Below are 13320 nucleotides of genomic sequence, written 5' to 3' on the forward strand. Positions count from 1 at the left end.
AGTGCCCAAGGACTTAGTTAGGGTCCTTGGGACAATAAGTAAATATTCCCAAAAGAACCATAAATAATAGTTAGTTAGGAAAGTACAATCAACCCATGTGCAAGCACATGTGCAAGACATGTGAAGAAGTTGCCAAAGGAGTGGACCACCCTAACCGGATTCGATTAGGGTAGTTAGGGGGGAAAACGTCCTCAAGGGACCACCCCATATGGGGCCTAACTTCCTATCAAATTCAAGACTCTAACCTACTGCCTGAAATAAATAACTAACCTAGGACCAAACGACATAAACTAATTAGTGAACCCGACAACCTAGGACTAAACCGGGTTGACACTAATCTAGTACTAGTTTAAGAGACAACCTAGTAGCTAACCTAGTATGGTCCAAAAGGTTAGTTATGGTCCTAACAACTTTGGGATACTTTAGTAATTCCCCTAGGTTACCTAATTAATTAATTTAGAAACTTAATTAATTTATTTAAAAGGGATAAAACCGAAACTACAAAGAAAAATTCAGTTTTCAGTTAAGACAAGAAAGGGACAACCTAGTACCTCACCTAGGATGGTACAAAGAGTTATTTAAGGTCCTAGAAACCTAGGTATACTTTAGTAATTACCCTATTATATTTAATTAATTAATTTAGCAACTTAATTAATTAATTTAAATGGGAAAAACCGAAATCGCAAATCGATTTCCAGATTTCGATTAAGACAAGAAAGAGACAACCTAGTACATAACCTAGGGTTGCTCAAAGGATTTGTTATGATCCAAACGACTTAAGGGTACTTTTTTATTTAACTTAGTCACCTAATTTATGAAATTATAAATTTAATTAATTATTTTAAAAGGAAAAATTGAAATCCTTACACTAAATATAATTCAAGAAACATCCTAGTACATAACCTCGCATGGTCCTAATGGGTTGATTATAGTTCCAATGACTTAGGGGTATTTTAGTACTTACCCTAGGTCCCTAAATTGATTAAATTAAGTATTTAATTAATTAATATAAAGTCAAAATATTGACCTAAACTATAGTCAACACCAATTTCTAGATTTGACTAAGTGTTATGTTTTCCTCTGTTTAGTCAACTTAGGAGGAGCGTTTTTGTAATTTGTTAATTAGTTTATTAAATTACCTATTAAAATGAAGTGGTATAATTCAAGATCAGTAATTAAACCTAAAAATCACTTTCAATCTCATAGAACATGTGGCACAAAAACAGTAAGCAACGAATGAAAGAAAAAGGCAGAAAATTTATCGATTTCTCTTAGGCGATTTCAACGTTTCTTCAAGGTTTTGTTCAAGGTGGTCTCCTTAGGAGGTGTGGGTTTATATTATGGAATTATTTATCCAAGAGAACTTTCTTTCCCATGATTCAATGATCTTGAAAACTAGGATTGTTCCCGTGTTTTCGTCGAACTCCCTTGTCCCTAGTATCCTTTTCGATTCAATGTTGAAAAGATTAGAGATCATGTTGTTGGTATGTGGTGATGGATGATTTTATATATAATTTTCTTGAAATAAAAATGTATATTAATTTATGAAGTTGTGATCGTATAAATTAAGTGCTTAAAACGTAAATCATGAATCGATGATGTGTTAGTTAGACTCGCAATGTTTAAGTGTTGATGTGTTTGTCCGAATGTTGTATTGCTTTCATTGTGACGTTATGACGATGTTAAAGTCATCAAATTTTAATATGATGTTGTACAATATGTCTTAAAAATGTTACTCTAAAGTCATGAACTATGATTGGCTTAACAAGTCCACTATGTAATCATATCTTGAATGAATTGGCTATCTTGTTCCAATAAAATTAGCTAGAAACATATGTGAATGATTACAAGATTGGCTAAGGGTTTATACATATGTCAAATTAAATATGAACATGCATAAAATTTGCTTATGCCAATAAGAAAGAATTTGCTTGTCTAACATACAAAATCTTGAGCCACTACTAATAATATGCTATATCTTGTGTAGTTAGAGTATCAAATTATAATATTAGAATTTGTAAAGTTATATCAATGAATCCATAACCAAGGGAATGGAATTAATTTTGACAACTCCCTACATGCTCCACAATAATGAACTATGAACACATGAAACTCATTGAATGAATTGGTCATCATCCATAACCGATGATATGAAGCTACTAAACTAAAGTAAGTAAGTAACGTGAGTTATAACATAATTAAAGGGGGTATTAATTAAGTAAGTGACAAGAATGGGGTGTTAAAGACTCACTTATACCTAAGATACTACGCTAAGGAATACTCACGTATGAAGGTGTTAGAATGTGTGAGACCAGTCTCATTGACACCAAAGGATGATACGTAAAGACAATTCACATTTCATCAATGTAAAGTAAGGATAACCAGTCATCAATAGAGTTAGTAAACTCAATTTAGAAGCAAGATTTAATAAAGCCTGATTCAACTCTAAAAGATAAAGAAGATAATGAATGTGAGACAAGTTGTATCTACGCCCGGAATCAATGTCCCTCGATGTACATTCCAATAGAGCATATATATGTTATACGATGAACAACTAATGAAAGGTGAGTAAATATGATATGAAAAGATGTTAAGAAAAAACTCTGTGGTACCACAATATGAGGCTAGTGCAAGTGATACAAGTTTTACCTACTCCAATATAAGGTCACCAACAAGTACTAGTATATTGTGGTCATTTCTATGGGCCAAGTTTGTAAAATTATTGTATAAATAGAGGGCTTCTCCCTCAGTTATAAACAGACTACTTGTAATCAACTCTCCTCTTCATTCTCTCTTCTCTATTACTTCTAAAAAGTCCGCTTCCCCCCCCCCAAATTGGTATCAGAGCTAGTTAAAAAGATAAGATATGGAAAACAAATCTGAAACAACAAATCTACAGAAACAGGTATAATTATTTATGTTCATGAGTAGCTAATCTACTTTATTCCTTATAATCTCTTGTTGATTATAGTTGTTTATCATGTTTTGATAATGTTATAATAACCATCTTTAGAAAGTTTGCTACAGAAATATTCTGCGAAGAGGTATGCCCAGACTATGTCATCCTAGGGTTGAAACCGATAGGCAAGAAGGCCGTTTAGGGGAGTAAACAAAGTTGAGGCGCTGTTAGGGTAACTGATCAAAGAAGAAAGCTGTAGTAGTGACCAGACGAGATGGTTATTAAACCATTATTATTACATAATAAATAAGTATAATCTATTAAGAGGTTAGAAGGAATAAAATTTTAGCGAAAATATGATAAAATGAAATCCTATTTATTAGAAGATGATGTTAATTACAAGATACTAATATTTTATATATTAAAAAGTCTTAATACAGATACGAAAAAAGAAATTTATGATAAATTATTGACATATGAGATAATAGAAGAAACAACTCAAGGTTGGGCTGAATTAATTAAACCAGATGATTTTGACATAGATTTATATGATGATATAAAATTATTCATAGATCAATGATAAATTATTTATACTTACAATTCTGGAGAGAAACTAAAGAATAAATAGAACTACTTGAAAAACTACTATTTGAAAATTTTTACAAATATTTAAGAACTAGAGAAAGTGAATATTTAGAATATATTACAAACAACGCTAATGAAATACAAAGATTAGATCTACTTAAAAATGATTATTATGAAAAAATATTTTATTCTTAAAACTATGAAGAATAACCAAACATCAAATAAAGTAACTACTATCACAAAAACTAAGATAGAAAGAAAAGTACGAAAGATATGGAAAAAGTTAAAACCCTTATACATAGAATATGAACTATCACAACTCACTAAAACAAGTAATGATAAGACAAACCATTTAATAAACATAATTTCAAAAACAGAATATAAATATGTTTGTTATTTGAAAAAACAACATGAACAAAGAATTATATAAGCAACAACTGATAGAAAAAATAAATGAAAAAAGACAAGAACTACAACATAGGAAAGAAAGATTAAAAGAAAATATGTTAGCAGGAGTATCTAAAAAATCAATATTAGCACAAAGAAAAGTTATATTTATGTTAGAAATGCAAATAGATTGCCTTGAATATAAATTACAACATAACATAATTTATAAATTATAATGAATAAAGAAGAATTTGCAGTAGACAAAAAGATATATGAAAATCAAGATGGATTAATAATAAAAATAGTATTTTCAAATTTAAGAAGAAGATATAAAAAAATAGGAAATAATTTATATTTAATGTTAGAAAAAGACACAGCGAAATTAGAAGATAGTTTAACAACTATGATAAGAATAACAAAAGAAAATGAAAAAATAGAAAAATCAAAAGAAATTGAAAAAATAAAAATACAAGCAAAAAAAGAAGTACAACATTTAGATGAAATAAAAAATACAAGAATAAGTGAATTAGAAAAAGAATTAGTTAAATTAAAATTATTATATGAAACTAAACAAAAAGAGAAACAGATAGAAAAAGATAAAGAGCTCGAATTAACTAATGAAATAAATAAGATGAAACAAAAATTAAATGAAAATCTTGAAGTAAACTAAATAGAAGAAAATGAATCAGACACAATAAATGATCAAAACTCAGTAATAAGTGATATAAGTGAGACATACACAGAAATTCTAGAACAAGTAAATACGCCAAAAAAATTAGAAATAAACACAGGAGATATGAATCGACCTAGCACATCAGGAGTTAAAACCCCGGATAATAGTCCTAGAAGTAGTCCTAAATGGACAACACCAACTTATTATACAGAAAATTATGAACAATCAGATAGAGCAAATGCAATATGGAATAGTATTTTAAATAAAAAATGGACGCCTAAACCAATAACTGAACAATATAACTTTTTAGATCTAGATTGTGTTACAGATATAAATAAAGCAATGCTGTTATGGGTAGGAAATATATCGAAACAACTAATTGATAACAAAATAACAACAAAAGAAACACCGAAATATATAGAAAGAACATTTGTTGGAACAACAAAATTATGGATAGAAAATTTACCCCTAGAAAGTCTAGAAACACTTAGAAGTGATAAAAAAAATAGATGGATCTCCATCAACAACAAATATAGATATACTAGATAAATATGAATTAGCAATAAGAAATGAATTTGGTGGTATGACCACGGATATAAGAGAACAAAATAGAGAAAAAATAACAAATAGACAACTTATGACAAAATTAACTATATGTAAAATGTGTTACATAGAAGAATACACATGTGCATTCAAAGAATATTATTAAAAAGCAAGATATAACATAAATGAAGCAAAAGAAATAAGACAACAATATTTTACAAAATTACCAGAACCATTTAGCACAAAAATAATTAAAGATTGGAATAATGAAGGATTAACAGATACTTTAGGAGCTAGAATAAAATTTTTATATCAATGGTTTATACAACTATTTGAAAAACAAAAAGAAAAAATAAAAATGGAAAAAGTACTAATTAAGAATTTAGCATGTTGTAAAGATAAAACAGCACCACAGTTTGGATGTACAAATAAATATTATAAAAAATAAAAACCTAAAAGATATAAAAATTATAGAAAAACTAAAACTAGGTATAAATATAAAAAACCAAGACAAAGGTATTATGTAAAAAATTATAAAATGAAAAAACCATACAGACCAAAAAGAAAAATATCACAATGTACTTGTTATAATTGCGGAAAGATAGGACACTTAGCTAGAGACTGTAAGCTACCTAAGGATCCAAAAAGAAAACAAATTGCAGAAATAATTATAGATAATGATGAATATATGAAAATAGAATATATAGACTATGAACTAAGCGAAAATGATAGTATATATGAAGTATCAGATATAGAATTTGAAAATGAAGAAGAAAATAATGATATAGATGAAATGGACGAAGAAATCTAATGTCTGAAGACGACATAAAAATCATATCTAAAGAAGATTATCAAAATGGAGAATTATCAGAACAAAAAATCATATTTGATAATACAATATTTGAAGAAATAAGAGGAAAAGAATTAGACTTAAGTGTTGAAAAAGTACTTGAAGTACCGACTTTGAGAAATTGGTTTAAAAGACAGAAAGAAGAATACTACGTTGTTAGTCCGAAAGAACATATAATAGATTGTAAATATACAAGAGGAAAAGCACAGATACCTATACTAAATAAAAGAATAATAAATAAAGAAATACAAGATATAAAAGCTAAAACACCTATAAAATATGTACACTTACAAGGAACAGAAATATTAATAAAAGCTTGTTTTAGAGAAGGAATAGATACACCTATTGAAATATACTTAGCAGATGATAGAATTATACACCCTATAGAAAAAAGCGTCATTAGTGCAGTTAGAGGAAATCTAATATACCAGAAATTTAAATTTATAATAAGTGCCAACTATTCAGTAGCATTAACAGATAGAAATATAGATAAATCATTAGTATTATATTGGAAGAGGTCTGGAATAGAGCTAGCACCAGGAAGCAAAATATTTACAGCAAGATGTAAAAACTTATATATATATACAACAAAACACAAAGTAACAACAAAAAATAAAATTGATTGAATAAAAGTAGAAAATCCCTTTGAAAAAATAATTTTTGTAATAGATAATAATGATTATAGTTATTAAGAAATTGACATAGAAGATAATTTAGAAATAGTAAAAGAAAGATTGAGTACGTCAAGCGCACCAAATAAATTAACAAGAACTACCTCGTAAAGAATGAGTACATCTAGAAGAAACTATGAAATTCCAAAAAATTTATTAGAAGATATAACACCATATCATTATTTTATAACAGGAATGATAGATCAAAGAAGATATAAAATTTTATCAAATACAGGACAAGAAGAAAATTATATAACAAGAGAATTAGTATTAGAAACAGAAATTATAAAAACAGGACAATTATGCCCCGGACTACCTAGTGAGATAGTAAATACATATGAAGAAATAACAGAAAAAGAAATAATTATAGGAGGATAACCCCTAATAATACCATTTAAAATTTTCCAAGGAAATCAGGATATAATATTAGGAATAAAATGGTTAGAAAAAGTTAAAACCATATAATATAGAAAATGAACAATTAACAATAACCTGTCAAAATAAGAGAATAATCATTAAAAGAACAAAATGAATAATGAAAATATTTATACTTGCAAAAATTATTGTAGAAGGATATCACAACAAATATTATACCCCTATGATAGATATAGGAGCAGAAGCAAACATATGTAAATATAATTGTTTACCAGAAGATAAATGGGAAAAATTAAAAACACATATGGTAGTAACAGGAATTAATAATGAAGGAAGTATGATTACATATAAAGCAAGAAATATAAAAATACAAATATGGGATAAAATACTAACAATAGAAGAAATATTCAATTTTGAGTTTACAACGAAAGATATGTTGTAAGGAATGCCATTATTAGATAAATTTTGCCCACATATAATAACAAAAACACATTGGTGGTTTACTACACCATGCGGAAATAAGATAGGAGCAAAAAGAGTAAATAATAAACAACGCAAACCTATAGAATGGATAAAAGGAAATGAAAACATAAACCAACAATTGGAAAATATAAATAAAAAACAAATAACACAATTAGAAATTATCATATTTACAATAGATAAAGTTAAAATAATTAATGAACAACTAGAATTACTTTACAATGAAAATCCATTATAAGGATGGGAAAAACATAAGACAAAAATAAAAATTGAATTAATAGATGAAAACAACATAATAACACAAAAACCATTAAAATATAATTTTGATGATTTAAAAGAATTCAAAATACATATAGATGAACTATTACAGAATAATTATATACAAGAAAGCAATAGTAAACATACAAGTCCAGCATTTATAGTTAATAAACATAGTGAACAAAAACGAGGTAAAAGTAGAATGGTTATAGATTATCGCAACCTAAATGCTAAAACTAAAACATAAAACTACCCAATACCGAATAAGATACTAAAAATAAGACAAATACAAGGATATAACTATTTTAGTAAATTTGACTGTAAATCAGGATTTTATAACCTAAAATTAGAAGAAGAATCTAAATAGCTAACAGCATTCACAATACCGCAAGGTTTCTATGAATGGAATGTTTTACCGTTTGGATAAAAAAATGCACCAGGTAGATATCAACATTTTATGGATAACTATTTTAACCAGTTAGAAAATTGTATTGTAAATATAGATGATATATTATTATATTCTAAAACACAAGATGAACATATAAGGTTATTAGAAAAATATATGTATATAATTAAACATTCAGGTATAAGTTTAAGTAAAAAGAAAGCATAAATTATGAAACCACAGATAGAATTTCTAGGAATACAAATAGATAAAAATGGAATAAAAATGCAAAACCACATAGTACAAAAAATAATCACCCTTGATGAAAATATAGATACAAAAAAGAAATTACAATCCTTTCTAGGATTAGTAAATCAAGTAAGAGAGTATATACCAAAATTAGCAGAACATTTATAACCATTACATAAAAAACATAAAAAAGATGTTGAATACTATTTCGACAATAAAGATAAAGAACATATAAGAAATATTAAAAATTTATGTAAAAAATTACCAAAACTATATTTCCCTGATGAAAATAAATCATTTACTTATATTGTTGAAACAGATTCAAGTGATCATAGTTATGGAGGAGTTTTAAAATATAAATATGAAAAAGAACAAATAGAACACCATTGTAGATATTATTCAGGATCTTATGCAGAAGCACAAATAAAATGGGAAATAAATAGAAAAGAATTATTTGCATTATATAAATGTTTATTAGCATTTGNCCCCTTTGAAAAAATAATTACTGTAATAGACAATAATTACTATATCTATAAAGAAATTGACATAGAAGAAGATTTAGAAATTGTAAAAGAAAGATTAAGCACTTCAAGCGTACCAAATACATTAACAAGAGCTACCTCATCAAGAATGAGTACATCTAGAAGGAACTATGAAATCCCACAAAACTTATTAGATAAAGAAGAGATAACACCATACCATTACTTCATAACAGGGATAATAGACCAAAGAAGATATAAAATTTTAATAAATACAGGACAAGAAGAAAATTACATAACAAGAGAATTAGTATTAGAAACAGAAATTATAAAAACAGGACACTTATGCCCTGGATTACCTAGTGAAATAGTAAATACAAATGAAGAAATAACAGAAAAAGAGATAATTATAGGAGGAATACCCTTAATAATACCATTTAAAATATACCAAGGAAGTTAGAATATTACATTAGGAATAAAATGGTTAGAAAATGTTAAACCATACAATATAGAAAATGAACAATTAACAATAACTTGCCAAAATAAGAAAATAATCATCAAAAGGACAAAATGAATAATGAAAATATATATACTTGCAAAAATTATTGTAGAAGGATATCACAACAGATATTATACCCCTATGATAGATACAGGAGCAGAAGCAAATATATGTAAATATAATTGTTTACCAGAAGATAAATGGGAAAAATTAAAAGCACCAATGGTAGTAACACGATTTAATAATGAAGGAAGTATGATTACATATAAAGCAAAAAATATAAAAATACAAATATGGGATAAAATACTAACAATAGAGGAAATGTATAATTTTGAATTTACAACAAAAGATATGTTATTAGGAATGCCATTTTCAGAAAGACTTTATCCACATATAATAACAAAGACACACTGGTGGTTTACTACACCATGCGGGAATAAGATAGGAGCAAAAAGAGTAAATAACAAACAACGTAAACCTACAAAATGGATAAAAGGAAGTGAAAAAATAAACCAAGAAATGGAAAATATAAATAAAAAACAAATAACACAATTAGAAATTATCATATTTACAATAGATAAAGTTAAAATAATTAATGAACAACTAGAATTACTTTATAATGAAAATCCATTACAAGGATGGGAAAAACATAAGACAAAAATAAAAATTGAATTAATAGATGAAAATTGTATAATAACACAGAAACCATTAAAATATAACTTTGATGATTTAAAAGAATTTAATATAGATGAATTATTGGAAAATAATTATATAGAAGAAAGCAATAGTAAACATACAAGTCCAGCATTTATAGTTAATAAACATAGTAAACAAAAAAGAGGGTAAAAGTAGAATGGTTATAGATTATCGCAACCTAAATGCTAAAACTAAAACATATAATTACCCAATACCGAATAAGATACTAAAAATAAGACAAATACAAGGATATAACTATTTAGTAAATTTGACTGTAAATCAGGATTTTATCACCTAAAACTAGAAGAAGAATCTAAACAGCTAACAGCATTCGCAGTACCGCAAGATTTCTATGAATGGAATGTTTTACCGTTTGGATATAAAAATGCACCAGGTAGATATCAACATTTTATGGATAACTATTTTAACCAGTTAGAAATTGTATTGTATATATAGATGATATATTATTATATTCTAAAACACAAGATGAACATGTAAAGTTATTAGAAAAATTTATACATATAATTAAACATTCAGGTATAAGTTTAAGTAAAAAGAAAGCAGAAATTATGAAACCACAGATAGAATTTCTAGGAATACAAATAGATAAAAATGTAATAAAAATGCAAACCCACAGAGTACAAAAAATAATCACCCTTGATGAAAATATAGACACAAAAAAGAAATTACAATCCTTTTTGGGATTAGTAAACCAAGTAAGAGAATATATACCAAAATTAGCAGAACATTTAAAACCATTACATAAAAAACTTAAAAAAGATGTTGAATACTATTTCGACAATAAAGATAAAGAACATATAATAAATATTAAGAATTTATGTAAAAAATTACCAAAACTATATGTCGCTGACGAAAATAAATCATTTACTTATATTGTTGAAACAGATTCAAGTGATCATAGTTATGGAGGAGTTTTAAAATATAAATATGAAAAAGAAAAACTAGAACACCATTGTAGATATTATTCAGGATCTTATGCAGAAGCACAAATAAAATGGGAAATAAATAGAAAAGAATTATTTGCATTATATAAGTGTTTATTAGCATTTGAACCATATATTGTTTACAATAAATTTATTGTAAGAACAGATAATACGCAGGTAAAATGGTGGATAACTAAAAAGGTAGAGGATTCAGTTACAACAAAAGAAATAAGGAGATTGGTGTTAAATATATTAAATTTTACATTTACAATTGAGGTAATTAAAACTGATAAGAATCTTGTTGCAGACTATCTCTCAAGAAAAAGATACAATGGAAAAAATATTAGCTATGATGACAAATCTTTGTCAAAAGATGGAGAAAATAGAAACAGACGTACAAGTATTAAAAGAAACAGTTAACNGTAACAGTCAGCAGCATGACTTAAAATATGCTGAGCTAAGTCAGCAGCATGACTTAAAAAATGCGGTGCTAGAAGGTGACGATGGGAAACACCTAAAACCCCAAAACAAAAAGATATATACATCTGCAGGAAGCTCAGCTACAGCAGGGAGTACATCTACAGCAGGACCATCTACAAAAAAGGAGGAAGCTAAGGTAAAATATACAAATACAAACATGAAAAAATTATTTTCTATACCATATACTCCTCAAAATACCCAAAAAGACATATTCGTACTTCCACAGATAAATACTTATAAAGCCAGCTTAGATTCACAGAAACAGACATACAACCACATCACTAGAATGTATATAGAAAATATATACAAAATACAAACTTTCCTAAATAAGAACCCCAGAGCAAAAGATACAAAAAACCCGAATGAAGACTATATAACCCAATATTTACAAGGTTATAACAAGCTAGTCGCACAACCTGGAACAAATCCAAACCTAGTAGCAACCTGCTACAACTATGGATTACTAAGTATTGTATATACAACAAAAGGAGAAGAAGTATCCAAAATATCAGAATTATATAAGGCATTTTTACAATACAAGAGAATAACTAAAGGAACTCTATTTTACATAAAGTTCTATTCAGCTACAGCGGAAATACTATTTGATGAGATCAAACCTACGATACAAGCTATAAAGATTGGATTAACTAGAGAAATGATAATCCCTGAAAAGATAGATACGCAAGAAGAAATACAATAGGTAGATATTCCAGAGTTTTACGCAAATAAGAGAACTATTGGAATAGCTACTATATTAAATGAAATAGCAAACAACTATGTGAACGAAAATGCAATTTGGAGTTACTATAACAGAGAACAGACAATCATATACTCCAACTGCAGAGAAATCCGAGCAGCAGATATGGAAGACCTAAGGCAGTGGATATTAAGCCTATTAAAACCAGAGCAAACACCTACAACAAGAGCAATTTGGAAAAATTTTATTTCTCCTAATCTAATGACAAGATATTGTAAGATAATAGGACAGAAATATCCCGATCATCTATGTTCAAAGTGCGAAGGAGAAGATAATTATATTCCAGATATACAGCTGGAGTAAATATGTAAAAGTAGTAAATAGTATGTGTATAGTATAAAATAGTATGTGTAAGTAGTAAAAAGTCGTGTCGGCCAAGTAAAGGGCCATTATTAAAGTATTTTATCGTCTTGTGTCGGCCAAAGATAAGGTGTCCATTTGTAAAAAGTTGTGTCGGCCATAAATAAAGTAAAGGGCCATTATTATTAAAGTATTTTATCGTCTTGTGTAGGCCAAAAGATATAAGGCCAAGTGTAAAGTCTATTGTGGGTCATTTCTATGGGCCAAGTTTGTATAATTATTGTATAAATAGAGGGCTTCTCCCTCAGTAATTGTCACGACCCAAAACGGGTCGCGAGTGGCACCCACACTTATCCTACTATGTGAGCGAACCAACCAATCTAAACCCCAACATTTCAACCATAATAAAACAGAATATAATGCGGAAGACTTAAAAATCATTAACGGAATCAATTAATAACTTCTAAAATTTAATGCTTATCATCCCCAAAATCTGGAAGTCATCACCACAAGAACATCTATCCTCAAATTACTAAATCTAAGAATATCTAGGAAGCTAAAATACATAAACAGCTAGTCCATGTCGGAACTTCAAGGCATCAAGACATGAAGAAGAAGATCCAGTCCAAGCTTGAAGCAATAGCTCACCCTGAGATCTGACGTGATGGAGACTAGCTAGAGTTGCAGTTGAGTTGAAGACGATGGCACGTTTGCTGCACTCCACAATTAACAAAGAAAAACAAATACAAGTAGGGGTCAGTACAAGGCACAAGTACTGAGTAGATATCATCGGCCAACTCAAAATAGAAA

This window comes from Solanum pennellii, chromosome 8 (assembly GCF_001406875.1).
Source record: "Solanum pennellii chromosome 8, SPENNV200".
Classification (NCBI taxonomy): domain Eukaryota; kingdom Viridiplantae; phylum Streptophyta; class Magnoliopsida; order Solanales; family Solanaceae; genus Solanum; species Solanum pennellii.